Below are 7173 nucleotides of genomic sequence, written 5' to 3'. Positions count from 1 at the left end.
TTGACACACACATGTCTAGGTAACGCGCAACAGAATCGGTAGCACCTGTATACCACACTCAGATGGATCAACCTAATGGACGGGGTGCTAATTACACGGATGATTATGAATATTTTTGTAATACCTAGCTCGTTTGATGGAAAGCCCTGCAGGAAAACGTTGCAGCCCTCAATCATATTCGCAGTTGTTATTTTCAAAAAATATCGAAACCAATAAAATTAGGAATAATGTATAATATATGGCATATTTCTATTATGTAAATGATGGGACAACAGAGACGTACACCAATAGAACTATTTACCTATGTAGTTTTAGTAACCATGGTGATTCGCCATTGCCTTGGAGGATAATGCTATAGGTTCCAGTTGTGCATGTGACCTGTTGGAAGTCACTCGAGTACCCCTGGTGTTAACAACCTACAAACTAGTATAATCATATGTATTCAGTGTAACTGCCTGTGACTAGCATAACCACACAATTTGCAATGACATAAATACACCATATACATATACTTGTAGAAATCATTCCGTATTACAATATATCATCTCTAAAGAAGATGTTAATTGATACACATTTAAAAAAAAATCCGACACCATGATTCGACATCTCGAATACCTTGAATAGTAACACTGCTACACGTTATGTTTTTCTTTGCCTGATGTACCTTCTGTATACGCCTTGTAGTTTTTCTTTTAGAAATGCGTTTTTGTGTAATTAAAAACCTCGCGTGAAAGAAATGTGTTGTATAAAAGACTCGGGACTCGTATATCACTAACGATTTGTATGTAATCACTTTCATTCAATGCTACAAGTGTCGAAGAAAATCTACTGCTGATGAAATAGACATGAGTAATTTACGTAAAGGACATCACGCTACAAGGCCGACCATGACCGAGGTTGACACCTAGGCCGTCATGCAATGTCAGACGTACACGTCACCAACACGCAATGTCCCTATCAACGTTACCTTAGTACCGGTAGACATTAGCAGGCTTATCTCACTTTTCTTCACTGAGATGTTTGCTACCTTGAAATGAAAATATTATAATTGGTATAAATGGAATAAAATCAATAGATAGATATGAATCAGAAATGACATCAGCCGAAATAGCAGCAAGAACAATAAATTGACGCCAAATGACATGCTCTTCAATACAGCGACGCCAAATGGCATACCCTACAGTACAGCGACGCCAAATGATATACCCTTCCTTACAGCGACCCAAATGACATACCCTTCAATACAGTGACCCAAATGATATACCCTTCCTTACAGCGACCTAAATGATTTAACCCTTCAATACAGTGACGCCAAATGACATATCCTTCCTTACAGCGACCCAAATGGCATACCCTGCAATACAGCGACGCCAAATGACATACCCTTCAGTACAGCGACGCCAACTGATATACCCTTCAATAGAGCGACGCCAAATGACATACCCTACAGTACAGCGACGCCAACTGATATACCCTTCAATAGAGTGACGCCAAATGACATACCCTACAGTACAGCGACGCCAAATGACATATCCTTCAATACAGCGACTCCAAATGACATACCCTTCAATTCAGCGACGCCAAATGACATACCCTTCAATTCAGCGACGCCAAATGACATACCTTTCAATACAGCGACGTAAAATGATATACTCTTCAATACAGTGACGCAAAATGATATACCCTTCAATACAGCGACGCCAAATGACATACCCTTCAATACAGCGACGCAAAATGACATACCCTGCAATACACCGACCCAAATGACATACCCTTCCTTACAGCGACGCAAATGACATACCCTTCCTTACAGCGACGCCAAATGACATACCCTTCAGTACAGCGACGCCAAATGACATACCCTTCAGTACAGCGACGCCAAATGAAATAAAAACGTGTCATCATTAGATATATTGTTGTCTGACTATTTACTACATTGAGATATTTACCATCTGTCCATACATATTATTCTATCGTATAATGCACACAAATATTATTGTACAAACTAAATATATACGTGTCGATTATTGAAAGAATCACTGAAACAATTTGTATATTTTAAATATAATTAATCGCTCATAATTTAATTTAAAAATCCTTCATACAAGCAGTTACTTATATTGTTCCTAGCTACATAACATGCGTTAATTACCTAACATTAGCTTCATTCATATACTCGTTAGAGCCAGATTTACAGTCTCCCCCGCCTTTATATGTTGGGGTCTGAGATTGTAAGAAGAACATTTTGCACACAAGGCTTAGACACAATTGCGGTTCCCTTAATTAAGATCTTGTCATGACCCCCTTTGTAAACAATGCGGGATGTACTTGCGGTCCCCCTTGTGAGAATGTCTTTCACTACTTTATAGAATGTCGTCTTTTTTATAAATGAAAGGGATACTCGTATCCATAATTTAAATGTTGAATTCTATTTGGAAACAATTTTGTCTGAATAAAAATGTCCTTAGATATAGGAGATTTTTTTATTAACTCCAGCAACAAATTATGAAAGTAATACATATTGTATTATTGTAGAAATATGTATGTTTTCTTTGTAACCCTAGACTTCTGTATGCAAATGTATACTGGGAGAAGGCGGAGTTAAGTTATCCCCTGTGCCTAAGCCTTTGTTATAAGTTTGACAATAAATACATATGTCTAAATGAAATATGCAGCAGCCGTAGTATCGGCGCCAAAGACAAATACAAAGGCAACAGCATCAAGGGCAACAAAAACGACAACAGAAATGACGGTCGCAAGTTAAGTAAAGGTAACAAAAAACAGAACAGCATGAAACACTAGTAACAGCGACGGCAGCAACAACACAGTCCTTCCGGAACTTGTTTCCGGGTGACTCCTGTCATAGCACGAGGTATTAACAATGTACCGCGGACTACATACAAAACGCGTCATCACCATCATATCTCATTTTGTAATAAGTTTTACAATTGTCGGTGATTATTTTGGAAACTTGATATCCTTTGATCGGATTGTCTTTATAAAGAAAATGCATACATGTATATAGTAGGAGATGAAACAGGTACGATGAGACATTATAGAATCAATATAATCGTGTTTACACCTGTCTGTTCGAACTCTGTAATTAGTCTATGTGATCGCACCTGTCTTTGTAGATGAGGTGTAGCACGTGATGTCGTATTAACAATGGCGGCCAACTTGTTATAATCAATATGTTGGTGTCGCCAAAGGTGTTCAGTGTATCGGCTGATTAGGAGTAAAGAATGTGATCATTCTGACACTTAATTATCGCATTGATTCTGTCATTTACACGAAACCCAATAATCTAAAGGTAGCCACATTTCTACAGGATAGATGGACTTATGATTTAGAACGATCAAAGAACGTTTGATTTTTTAAAATTCTTTTATGAAAGTATTTAGCAGTTTTTTTTCACGATGTTCTAAATAAACCTCGTTAGCGACATTAATAATTATTCTCTGATCAAAGGAGGCAAAGTAATCAAAAATCGAATAGCTGATGATAAAAACCATCAAATAGTAGTGATAGTTTTGTTAATTGGACATTCATATCGTCAACTGGTATTATTGAGATGAACTTTATAATTCATATATATTGGATTTAGTATATTATATTGTTACGACAAGTCACATAACACTGTATTGTAAAGTTGGAAAATTATATGAGGGAGGGTTTTAGGCCAGACAAAGAAATAAGATTCAGAAAAAAGGGACATTTTCCTTTCATTTTTAAGTTTCTAGCAACACTGTCCAATATAAATACATTAACACTGTAACATCAACTATCTTCTTTTAATTCAAGCATGACTTATAAATCAAAATACACCTCACGGTACCATGTGGTTTTGTCCATCATGGTGGGTTAATTACAGCGTCTCCATCATGTCAAAAAGAACGAACAATAAATAAATAACTAATATTGTGTTTATTATTCACGATCTTAAGATAACACTTTTTTTTCTGTTTTTCCCGTTTGCTAAACAAGCTAGGCTTGCTTGATAACATTGGGAACCCGTGATAACGCATTGTCCATTTTCTGAATACAAAATACTATTTCGCCATAAAACTACATGTACTATGTCATCATGCTTGATATTGCAATTTTTAACATCAGTGCTTAAAACGATGTAGACCTGTCTATTTCATATCCGATTCCTTAACATATGAACATTTTATATAGCTGGTTCGGCTCGTTGCTCAACAAATCTTTTATCAAATCAGAAGTTTTTGTAATCATTACCTTAACTAACACTCTTTTCTCCAGAAGTGGGATTCATGAAATAGGAATTCCGAAAAACTTTTTGAAAAAGCTTTGGCCAATCTGCTGTTGAAAACATTTCTTCTATCAAAACATTTGACGGACGGCCTCCAGCCATGTGCGCGAGATACATGGATATGGTGAGTAAGAGTGTGTTTGTGTTTTAGGGAGGATGCAGAATGTTCGTTAAGTAAACTGTATGGTTAGTGTTTTAACCATTTCTGGGTAGTAATATTCCTTTTCCAACCTACAGGATGCCATACATGGTTCTATTTTCTAAGATCCCAACATGCTGACTGCTGACGCTGCGACTCTTCGGGACTTACAGGTTGATGAAGACAATGAAAAGTCTTATGTTCGATATCATGATGTCAAAGTGATTACATGTATTATTTTCGATACTTTATGTGACGATGTTCATGAATATGCTTAGTAGTTCTATTATCACCTGAATGTGAAATATATTTGCATGGCGGATGTCGCCGATTTAGCAAAAGACGTCAAAACGTTTTCTGTTTCTTTTTCTCAACGAATCTCTTCAAGAATGTCCTCGTAAATCTAGCAATGTTGATTATATCCCCCTGGATTTTGGGTTGGAATTACAGTTTTCATTTACACGTTTGAATTGCTAACGTATACCAGGTTTGAGTATATCTAGTCATATCATGAATTAACAGGTAACCTGTGACATGGTGCCAGCAGGCTGTACTTATGTGTATCAATATGACAAACAAACTATGCGTAGGTACCAATGTGATATCAGTAGATGATTTCCCTTACTATAGACTTGAAGCCTGCGGTGAGATCAGAATGACACATAGGCCATGTCATGGAGTGTCGCACTAACAATCTATCATACCACGTCGATACACAGGGTGGTCCGACCCGATCACTACAAGTGTGTATTTATACCACAAACTCCTTCCTCATGTTCACTTTAGGACCGTAGCATCGCTAACGAGTATCAGAAGGGCGAGACAACTGTATGATGTCACTAACATCGTAGATGAGTATCAGAAGGGCGAGACAACTGTATGATGTTCCTAACATCACTGACGAATATCAGAAGAGCGAGACAACTGTATGTTGTCCATTACATTACTGATGAGTACCAGAAGGGCAAGACAACTGTATGCTGTCCATTACATTACTGATGAGTACCAGAAGGGCAAGACAACTGTATGTTGTCCATTACATTACTGATGAGTACCAGAAGAGCGAGACAACTGTATGCTGTCCATTACATCACTGATGAGTACCAGAAGGGCAAGACAACTGTATGTTGTCTATTACATTACTGATGAGTACCAGAAGGGCAAGACAACTCGCAGACGAGCATCAAAAGGGAGAGACAACTGTATGATGTCCCAGTTTTACTACTCCAGCTGATATTCTTTATTCGGCATGTACCGTTACATCTTTTACCAGATTATTATCAAAAATGATTTTTACTTCTGTGTTTTGTACAATCCAATGTACCGTTACCGAGATAATGACGTTACCTGGGTGATGACGTTACCGGGGCAATGACGTTACCGGGATGATACATGATTCTTTCTTTATTAGGAAGATTGTGGCTTGAGCAGTATCGCCTACTAATCTGGAGTATTTAGGTTCACCTCCATCTTTTGATGGTCCATCTGTATGTGTTGGGTTGTTAGGTTCACCTCCATCTTTGTGATGGTCCATCTGTATGTGTTGGGTTGTTAGGGTCACCTCCATCTTTGTGATGGTCCATCTGTATGTGTTGGGTTGTTAGGGTCACCTCCATCTTTGTGATGGTCCATCTGTATGTGTTGGGTAGTTAGGTTCACCTCCATGGATCTTATAATAACAAACGCAAAATGAAAGTTGAACATACAAAAATTGTATCATTTGAAATGTATTCTTGGACATATAAAAATTGTATTATTTGACCATATTAGAATTGTATCATTTGACCATATAAAATTGTATCATTTGACCATATAAAATTGTATCATTTGACCATATAAGAATTGTATCATTCGACAATATAAAATTGTATAATTTGACCATATAAAAGTGTATCCTTTGGCCATATGAAAATAGTATTATTTGACCATACAAAATTTTATCATTGGAAAATATAAAAATGTATTCTTCGACACATAAAAATTGTATCATTTGACCATATAAAATTGCAACATTTGGCCATATAAAAATTGTATCCTTGAACATATAAGAATTGCATCATTTTAGCATGTAAAATTGTATTATTTGACCATATAACAAATTACGTTAACTGATTATATTAACAACCAGATTTGATTGTGATTGTAATGTATTGCCTATCGATGAGATCTTTATAGTCAAGATTAAATAGAGAATACATTCGGCGAAAAGATGCCACTAATTGTCAGAAGGTAAGTTAATAAATGTACTTTAGTAGGTTGATTTGTTTGGTAATTAATACGAGTGTGTGACTGGACATATGTTTTTACAGTAGTAGCGCGACAGGTTTTTGATTGATGTACTTTATTTCGTTATATTACTGATGGTGTTATTTTATGCACAATGCAAACTTCACGTAATTGACTTTCTAATAAGGAATATTATCATTTATCATTTTTACTTGACAAAGTTGTACAAATTATTAACAAATTATATCATTGAATAACATGTATATTGCTGTTCATTTGGTGTGGTCCTTCGCTTAAACAGGGCCAGTATTTAACATAAATGTACACTGAAAACGTCAACACCTTCATGTTCTCAGGGTAATAAGTCAGCCGTATTATTTATGGTAAAGACAGACTTTGTAACAGGCCCAGTGCCTCGTCTGTTACACGATAACGCGTTTACAACACTTAGCGTCAGGATGTGGACATCGTTTCGCTGCAGGATGTTCTCAAACCTTCCCAAAATATACCGAGATTTCTAAAATAAACGACAGGG

Source organism: Pecten maximus, chromosome 8 (assembly GCF_902652985.1).
Source record: "Pecten maximus chromosome 8, xPecMax1.1, whole genome shotgun sequence".
Taxonomy (NCBI): Eukaryota; Metazoa; Mollusca; class Bivalvia; order Pectinida; family Pectinidae; genus Pecten; species Pecten maximus.
The sequence above is the reverse complement of the archived record's forward strand: the minus strand, read 5'-3'. Positions refer to the sequence as shown.